Source organism: Telopea speciosissima, chromosome 3 (genome assembly GCF_018873765.1).
Source record: "Telopea speciosissima isolate NSW1024214 ecotype Mountain lineage chromosome 3, Tspe_v1, whole genome shotgun sequence".
In the NCBI taxonomy this organism is placed as follows: domain Eukaryota; kingdom Viridiplantae; phylum Streptophyta; class Magnoliopsida; order Proteales; family Proteaceae; genus Telopea; species Telopea speciosissima.
This window is the reverse complement of record NC_057918.1, coordinates 29630766-29639968: the sequence shown is the minus strand read 5'-3', so window position 1 is coordinate 29639968 and position 9203 is coordinate 29630766. Positions and strand designations below refer to the sequence as shown.

The 9203-nt window shown below is 39.5% G+C and overlaps 1 pseudogene; it reads left to right on the top strand.

The window, feature by feature from the left end:
* Positions 1-2792: 2792 nt before the first annotated feature.
* LOC122656821 lies at positions 2793-8463 on the top strand (annotated as a pseudogene).
* The last annotated feature ends 740 nt before the right edge of the window (positions 8464-9203 follow it).

Sequence of the window (9203 nt, the reverse complement as noted above, 5' to 3'; positions counted from 1 at the left end):
ACTTAAACATCAAAGCCTATTATTATGGACCGCCAGAACTCTATAACCCAACCCTCCTAGTGATTTTGATTTACATAAAGCCTTCCACCCTACTGGACATCACTGGCGCTTTGATTCACCCCCTTCAAAATGTTGGAGTTATAGAGTCCATTTAAAACAGATTTTCTTAGGAAATATCAAAAAAGGCCATCCAATAGGTAGGTATGGAACCTAGAATAGAATTTAAGGAGAATGTTCTCTGTGCCGAGGGGGGGGGGGGGAGGGGGCAGGCTGCGCCTAGACACATGGGGTGTACACAATGAGGCCCATGTGTCTCGGCACAGCCTGCGCTGCGGCATAGAGAACATGAGCCCTAGAATTTATTAAGACTGATCTACTCCCTGCCTGTGATAGTAAGGGATTTTCTTTACCAAAAAAAAAAAAGATAGTAAGGGATTTTCCAACATCTTAACTTCTTTTCTATTCTATGTACAAGACTTTGACACATAAGAATCTTAACACCACTTCTCTTAAAGTTGAGTATTTATCCCTAAATTACACGTCACCATGTTCTTAATCCTCTCTCCCATCTAGCGGTTATACATAAAACCACTTTTCTTAAAGTTGATTTGTTGCCTAGATAAGTCTTGAACCAGATTTAAAATTGCATGCAAAGATGAATATTCTTTTGATTTGCTCTACAAAATATAAAAATATCGTGCATACAAAGAGAAAATGAGAGATTTTAAGAGAATTTCAACGTATTTTAATCTCTTTTAATAAATTTATATTTCTACATACCTTTAAAATTCGTGACAAATCTTCCATGGCTATCTATAATAAAAAGGTTGGGACTTAGTGGACACCCTTGACAAATGCCCCATGAGTTCCCTCCATTTGTATTGAGTAAGTCCCTCATTCGTAATCCAAGGATCGGTATCAAGATTGGGCAAAATCGTCCTGGATCGGCCAAAAATGATCAAAATCCATGTTTTGATGGATCGATTTTGGTATCGGTAAAAAAAAAATGTATAAAATATAAAAAATTAGTAAGGATCGGCAAAAAATATTAGAGAATTAAAAAAATCAGTAAAAAAAAAAGTATCAAATCGGACCGATCGATCTAACCGAATAGATCGATCTAGGGGGCGATCCACTAATACCTTGTCGGATCAGTCAATAATCGGGATCGGTCTGGACTGATACCGATCTGATTTGGCGATTTTTAACCAATCCGATCTGATACCTCAAACCATGAGTATTGCAGATGACAATAAACAACTACTCATTTCACACAAACCCAAGTTAAATCCTAGAAAATAAAAAATTGCCCTCAACTACCCCCAGTCAATCCTATAATAGGCTTTCTACATGTCAAGCTTAAAAGCAGCCAATCCTAGTTTCCCTCTATGTTTTTTCAAAAAATGAAAAATTTCATGTGTAATAACCATACTATGGGTAATCCGCTTCTCTCTATTAAAAGCAGCCTCGAAATTAAGGGGATACAAATCTATGCAAAAATGGTCGAAGTCTATAGGTCAATAATTTAGCAATTATTTTGTTTGGATCCATGTAGTCGACCCCATTAAGTTGGGATAAGACTATGTTTGTTGTTGTTGTTTATAAGACATCATATACAAACTAATGAGACTAAAATTTTCCAAAAAAAAACAGAAGAAAAAGGGATATATAAAAAAGAAACAAAAAGAAATACATAAAAAAAAAAAAACACTACACACATATTTAAGGGAGAATGTTCTCTGTGTCGGGGGCGCAGGATGCATCCAGACACATGGGGGTGGGCGCAATGATCACCTTGCCCCCTTGAGTGGCAGGCCTATGTGTCTGGGTGTAACCTGCGCTGCGACATAGAGAACATGAGCCCCATATTTAATTAGAGGGAGAAAGTTCTCTGTCCGGGAGTGGCCTATACCCGCACTCCCATGAGTCTTCCTCTCTCCTCCCCATTTGAAAAAACACCTCTGCCCCCCTTGTTTTGAGGAGAAAGAACGGTTAGACTGTATAGGGAACGCTAGTGCCTTCCTCTGTGTCTATCTTTCCTCCTATAATATGGGACAAATATATCATTTCACAAGAGAGATGATGGGACTATTATCCTCTCCAATTCCTAAAGTGTGGTAGTGGGGCAATGTTAGGTGGAGATGTTGACACTTGGCAGTTGCCGCATCCAATGGTTCGAGCTCATTGATATGGCTGGTTGGATGCGGCAGCTATCAGGTGTTGACATCTCCACCTAGCACTGCTGCACTACCACACTTTAAGGAATTGGAGAGAATAATTTTCTGAGATGATGGAGACAGACAAAGGAAGCACTAGCATACGCTATGTAACCGGACATGATACTCAATCCGGAAGGAACGGTTAGGCTGTGTATCTCTTTGTGTCTATTTTTCCTCCCATAAATATGAGGCAGATATGTCATTTCACAAGAGAGGTGATGTAGACGGATAAAACACACGCACAGAAAAAAAGTTAATTTTTCGAGCAAGCCCTGGGCTGGGCTTTTCAGCCCACAAAGCGGGCTCGGGTTTCATTTCCATACCGATCTCTCCTTGCAAAACTTTTTGGCCGTATTCTTGAGATCGGCCTCAACGAGGGGAAGGGCGTCACATCCGCCGGGGCCGGCAAAGCGGTGGACAGGGAGGCCAGGGATCTTGACGTGGACGAGGATGAGCTTGAAGAAGCTCTTCTTGGTGGCAGGGGTGAGCAGTTGCTTCTCTTCTTTATGGTATTTTGTTCTTCCAGGGTTTCATATCCAGAGATATCATCCTTATCTTAATTTGTTCTACCAGCGTTTTTGCGCTGTGTCTGTTCAGGTTTAAGATGAAGATGTACTTAAACTTCCTGTTTGCCCTTCGACCAACGCCATTACTGCCACCGGAGGCTCTTATTTCACCTCTCTTTGAAGGCGAAGCTCCGATTTTTCACCAAGGTAAACCCTTCTTTTTAATTCATCTTGGTTTTTCGTCCAATTGAATTTAATATGTGTGTCATTTGGGTCGACGGATCTGAGTTTTATTGTTCAATTTGGTTGGTTTCAAGTTTAAGTTGGGTGAATTTTGTGAGATCCGGATTGGAATTTCTGGATTCTGCTATCTTTTTCGCTGCTTTTGTGGTGGTTGTTTTGATCGCTATTGGATTTCTCAAAGAAAGAGGGTTCTTTTTAAGTTCGGGTTCCATGGGGGTTTGATCTTATTTTTTGGTTACTTATTCTGTGAAGAGGAGTTACTGTGGCCATTGAAGTTTCTATTGAATTGATATAGATTCTTGCTTGATTCAGTGGGAATAAATTAATAAACTCACTAAGTTACGTTTCCGAGTTCAGACTGTGAACAGCAAATGGTTGACTTTATAGTTTTGTAATTTGTGCGCAATCGATGGTCATTCTGGTGGAAAGAAGTTCTGTAATTGCTATCAAACAATCAAACAAGTATTGAAGAGGTTTTGTACTGGGCACTCGTGGTGCTACTTTTATGTGGAAATTTGCATCAAGTATAGTATTGTTCGCTAAGTCTTTTGTCGATGGGAATGCTGGTTGAATTTCATTATTGTCTTTAGATGACCAAGGAATGTGATTTCATGAGGCATAAGCATCAATTAGAATGATAAAACCTCTTCCCTTTTCTACTAGCAACAAGTTGTAGTGTGAAATTTATTATTTAAATTTTACTGAGGAAACACTGTTAATTTTTCAAAATGCGATTGGGGCTTCTTTGGCAACCGTGAAGTCACCAGATGAATCGCCGAGTAGATAGATCAGATCCAGACACTGCTGTTGCTCCGCGACGATATGGACTCGATCCGCTCCTGCCCACACTGGGGCACCATATCATGTCAGGAATAAGGGGGGACATACTAGAAGTATACTCAAATAGGGGTTTAGAATTTGCTTGTTTGCTGAGGGAGTTTCTTCTATGTCTACGGCGGGGTGGGTCTACAATCAACTAGCGTGCTTTGTCCATTGCTTTCTTGCATGGGCGCTAATGTGCATCCATTTTCTTGCTTGGTCCACTTGGTGGAAAAAAGAGAGCATATCGTGGGCCTGACATCCTCATTATAGTTATCCTAGAATCAATAGCATTTCATCGGAATAAATCCTGTCTTTTCACTTGTGTAATCCTATGCATTGTAAGTACTATAGCCCCAAATCCCCAGTCATGGCTGCTAATAAAATAGGACTAGGAACCAAAAACCATGGATGATGTAAGAGCTGGTGGAGCTACTAAGGTAGACTAGATTGTTTATGATAATCAAGAAAATGTGGGTGAGGGTTTTTCAGTACAGGCTTTCTAAGGACTAGAGAGCTTGTTGCATCTGGATGCGAATTAAGGTTATGCTGGCTTTAGTATGTTATGTATTCTACTTTAGCGTGGGTTTGGCATGTTTTGTCTGTTAACCTTAAACTCGTCCTTGAAGAGTAGTGAGATGGTGGCCTCTGTTTCCTAGTCTTGTTGATGTAGATTCATCAGCAAAATAGGTTTGTTTTATTAGGAATAAGTCTAGGGTTGGGTTACATACATGTTGGGCCTTTGATCCCATTGGTTTCTAATGTAATAGACCACTTTTATGGGCCTAAAATATGGGTAAATAGGTTGCATACGGGATTAGCTCCCATACTTAGTTTTTTATTTGATGTTTTAAATTGAACCAATTCAACCAATGGTTCAATTTAAGTGATTTTAGTAGTTTTCTTTTAAGTATTTAAGTTGGGCTAGATTAGGACTCTATTTTGAGGCTATTTCAGTTTCCTAGTCAGTTTAAGTTACCTAATAGGTTAGGGATAGGGTTAGACCTTTCCTTTTTAGTGTCTAAGTCTATTTTTTAGTCTTCTATATAAGTTTGTGAGGGAGGCCAGCATTGAATACGAATTTGATTAATAAAAATTAGCTTTATGCTTACTACCATTGCTGTTGCTCTTTGTGAGTCTATATCCTTGTGGATCTCAAGGTGGATAGGGTGAGTGGACTCCTGCGACTCCTTGCATCGAGAAGATCGAGAGGTTTCTTCAATTTTCAAGCTGCTGCCTTTGAGTTCTTCAAACCAATCAGATCCTGGTTGAGCTGGCTCCTAGTAGGTCTCCTACCTATCTAGGACTACATTACTTGTTCAACATATGCTAAGGTAGTGTAACCTCATTCAACTCTTGGGGAGTGGCTATAGGCATCCAATTGATCTTGAGTGATACATTGTTCAACATATGCTGTTCCTTTATGCTCAAAAGAAAGTATTTCTTTCTCATTGATCTATCCATCCATCAAATCATGTCTATATTTACATGTTATTGGTATATTTATGTCTATGATTTCTTGATTTATTGTTACAAGTCAACAATACTTGTTAGAATGTTGATGTTCGTGATGTTTCAATTTTGTTCTTTTTTAAGTGTATATATATAAAAAAAAAACCTGGGGGCAGCCAGCCCAACCCTGCCTAGCCCTGAAATGGCAATAATAGGGGCTGTTAGGGTCAATCAGGGCAAGCCAGTCCAATCAGGGGCAACCAGGACTTGGCTGTGCTTGGGCCTGGCCTTGGCCTAGTTAATGGGACCTAGGGTTGGGTTAGGGTTTTGAAAAACCCAGCCCAGTCCGGCCTGTTGCACCCCCTATTACAGATGTTATTTTGCCCATTTACTGTTTGACTTGACTTGATGTTTGGGTACCATCTAGCTATATGCACTTGGATCTGTTCTAGGTGAAGGGGCTAGCCAATATTCTGTTACAGATGGAGGAAAAGCTTCAATTCTATTTTTCTTAATGCACCTGTTTAATAACTGTCTTAAAAATTGAAATGTTTAGGGTGTCCAAGCGCCTTGTCTGTTATGTTAAAATTGTCTCTCTGTAATCTAAGTATGTTGTTTATTGGGAGAAAAAACGCTAACTGGGTGCGTGCGGTGCGGTGCGGTGCTCTTGTGCCCAGACACAGGGGTATGCGAAATGACCACCACGCCCCCATGGAAAGACGGAATTTCCCAGGGGCACGGCTGTCATTTTGTGTGCCAGGCAGCGCACTGCACGTGCCCAGGTAGCATTCTCTTTCCCATTGTTTTTTTAATTGCATGAACCTCTAGACATGGTGTTTGTCAAATGTCAAGATTCTTTCATGTTTATCCTTTACATTTTCAGTTCATACTTTACTGTAACATTAAATTTTTTTGGGTAGATAATTTAACAATAACAAAAGATGGAATTTTAGAACGGGTGCCCTAGTGGCTTTCATTTAATGCTTTGACATAACTGTAGAGCATAGTTGGAACTGTTAGGTGTTTTTATTTTATTTTTGACTTGTTTTATGAGGGTTGTATTCGGGTGTCCACTGTCTCATGTGTCATCCCATTCTTTTTTCTTTGGAAGATATGAAAAAAAAATTGAAATAATTATGCTTGCCAATTGCTAGTATAACTTGGCTGTAACACATGCACTCATGTGTCTTTGAGTTGATCTTTTCTTTTAAGCATCCATGTGTATTATTGAACACGTTCTAAGTAGTAGTGGAGGACTATCATAGGCTTCTATAATGCTAGTGAAAGCCTAGTATAAAGATATTTCATATGGTAGGCTCCACCAGCAGGTGATTCCTTGCCTTACAGCTGAAAGCATGTTCATCCTCCGTTCAAATAGGTGGCATTATCGGTTGGGATCTGGAGACTCAAAGAAAAGTTTAAAAGGACTTTTGTTTGTATTCCTGCTAGTCAATCTTCTTTGTTGACATAAAGAGTACTTAATATACTGGTTGATTTTGTATAGTGTGTTGAAAAGGCACTTCTTTTTTTTTTAAATTATTTGTTGAGTTTTCCAGTAGTCTTTGATCGGATTTGAGCTAACTTATTGTTGGAACATAAAATTCTCATTTTTCTACAGAACACTTTTTCAGGATTGATTATTGAGATGGTTGGTAGCAATTCGCCACCTGGTTCTCCTGGTGAGAGTCCACAGCCTAACTCTGATGTGAATCCACCTCCCGAGAATGATAGCTCAATTGATGCCATAACCCGGAGAGTTCAAGATTCACTTTCTCTGGGGAAGAAACATAAGTTCTGGGAAACCCAACCAGTTGGTCAATTCAAAGATCTTGGAGATACTAGTTTACCTGAAGGTCCAATTGAACAGCCAACGCCCTTATCTGAAGTTAAACAAGAACCTTATAATCTTCCAATTCCATATGAATGGACCACTTGTGACATTGACAATGAAGAGACCAGCATGGAGATTTACAACCTCCTTACAAACAATTATGTTGAAGATGATGAGAACATGTTTAGATTCAATTATTCGAAGGAATTTCTTCGATGGGCTCTTCGCCCTCCTGGTTATTTCAAGAGTTGGCACATTGGCGTCCGTGTTAAGGTTTCAAAGAAGCTGGTTGCTTTCATTACAGGTATCCCTGCAAGGATCAGGGTCTGAGATGATGTTGTTATCATGGCCGAAATTAATTTCTTGTGTGTTCATAAGAAGCTTAGATCAAAGAGGCTTGCACCTGTTATGATTAAGGAGGTTACGAGGAGGGTGCACCTGGAAAATATTTGGCAAGCAGCATATACTGCTGGAGTTGTTCTTCCAACACCAATCTCAACTTGCCAATATTGGCATAGGTCGTTGAACCCAAAAAAACTTATTGATGTTGGTTTCTCTAGACTTGGTGCAAGGATGACAATGAGCCGGACGATAAAGCTTTATAAGTTGCCTGAGTCAACAGTTACTCCGGGGTTCAGAAAAATGGAGCTACGTGATGTACCTGCTGTTACCCGACTGCTTAGGAACTACTTGAGTCAGTTTATTGTTGCACCGGATTTTGACGAGGATGATGTCGAACACTGGCTTCTTCATAAAGAAAATGTTGTGGATAGCTACTTGGTTGAGAGTCCTACTCACGAGATTACTGACTTCTGCAGCTTCTATGCACTTCCTTCATCAATACTTGGCAACCAGAATTACTCGACTCTGAAGGCTGCTTATTCGTACTACAATGTGTCCACGCACACTCCATTGCTTCAACTGATGAATGATGCACTTATTGTGGCAAAACACAAGGATTACGATGTCTTCAATGCATTAGATATCATGCACAATGAGTCTTTCCTCAAGGAACTGAAATTTGGGCCAGGTGATGGGCAGCTCCACTACTATCTGTACAACTATCGGATAAGAAATGCATTAAAACCATTAGAGCTTGGGCTAGTCCTCTTGTAGTTTGGAGTCAAATGAGCCTTTATTTTACGATTTGGACTAGCCAAATTATTTTTGGTATTTGTTTATTGAATCCTCATTGGTTGTTTTAGCTCACTTTTCTTTGTTACCTTACTTAGCAACCTGGAACGAGATTTTTCTCTGCATGTAACTTTGTTTTGAGGCATTTGTAATCTGAGATGCTTGAAACTATCATGGAATGTTAAAGTGCCTTTGCAGCTGTTGTTGGAACTGGAATAAGGTTGGCTTACAGAAAATACTTCCTGAACCTTTTGTTGTACAAATCTTTCTGTTTGTCCTTCATGATTTTGCACAATTCCAGGTGATAACCTTTTTTTCTGGTAAAATGGCTTGTTTGAAGACTCGTGTTTCCTTTGCTAACTATTACTTCTTGTGTACGAGTCTAAATGAATTTGATTGCAGACTTTTCTGAAACCTTGTTACCATTTAGCATTATACAATTGTTTCTAGTATAATGTTTACCTTTGGTTCGCTAACTATTACTTCTTGTGTATGAGTCAAATTTGTTTCTTGGGGTGCTCTGGTCTACAATTGAACCAAACTATTTCTTTCCATTCTGTAAAAGCTTCTGTTGTTTAAGGTCTGTTGGCCCGCAGTTAGGGGTGCCACCTCTTACACAGAACCAGTTAACTTGACTGGGACCAATCAATTAAAGACCGATACAGACCGGTCATTTAATAAGTGGGTCGGTTTTGGTCTGAGGATATATAACATGATTAATAAATCTGGTCCAACCCAGTTAACTGAGAAGACCGACCGATTAAGATTAATGTACAAACCTACTTGATACCTGAACGATTGAGATAACCAATTTACCTATCCTGCGTCGCAATATAGATAAAAAATGGTTAACTGATTGATTAAGGACCTATTGATCGAAATTGATTATAGACCGATAGCCAACCAATTGATTATCAATCGGTTTCGGTTTGGGCTTTGTTGGATCGATTGTAGACCCAGACTGATTATATAGTTGTTGGTTTCAACCTTGACCATAAA